The sequence below is a fragment of the Aptenodytes forsteri genome, unplaced genomic scaffold (genome assembly GCF_000699145.1).
Source record: "Aptenodytes forsteri isolate BGI_AS27 unplaced genomic scaffold, ASM69914v1 Scaffold142, whole genome shotgun sequence".
Lineage (NCBI taxonomy): Eukaryota > Metazoa > Chordata > Aves > Sphenisciformes > Spheniscidae > Aptenodytes > Aptenodytes forsteri.
In genome coordinates this window covers 4,508,682-4,509,373 of record NW_008794598.1, presented here as the reverse complement: position 1 = coordinate 4,509,373, position 692 = coordinate 4,508,682, and positions in this window count along the sequence as shown.

The following is a 692-nucleotide window of genomic DNA, read 5'->3' as shown; positions in this document are numbered from 1 at the left end:
GCCGGGCGGTGCCGAGGCTGCCGTGAGCCGGGGGGGAGGGATGCACCGGGAGCTCCGGGATGCCGGCAAGGCGGGAGGGGTGGGCAGAGCCGCAGGGCCTCAACCCGCACCGCCCGGTGAACAAGGTTAAAGTACGCAGGGGTACCGCAGCAAGCAGCACTCCGGTGCGTGCAATAGCTGGGCCAGGGCTGAAAGGTCACTCTGAGCTGATCGTTGCCCCAAAGAGGGAATATTCTCTTTTTTAATAATATTTTCTCCAGCTGGGTTTTTTTTCCCCCTTGCGAGGCAGCAGTGGTGACAGCCGCACCCGGCATCCCCGTGCCAGCGCTCAGTGTAGGCGTTCAGGGTAGGCAGGATTGTGTGAGCTGTTGGTGGGAAGAGTTGTGCCACGCTGAGGACCCAGGGTGACGTCCGTTTCACCCCGCTCTGGGCTGTGACCTCAGACACGTATTTTCTCCAGCTGGGTTTTTTTTCCCCCTTGCGAGGCAGCAGTGGTGACAGCCGCACCCGGCATCCCCGTGCCAGCGCTCAGTGTAGGCGTTCAGGGTAGGCAGGATTGTGTGAGCTGTTGGTGGGAAGAGTTGTGCCACGCTGAGGACCCAGGGTGACGTCCGTTTCACCCCGCTCTGGGCTGTGACCTCAGACACGGACATGGCACGTGTGGCTTTGCAGGCTCCCCCCCCCCGCTGGCT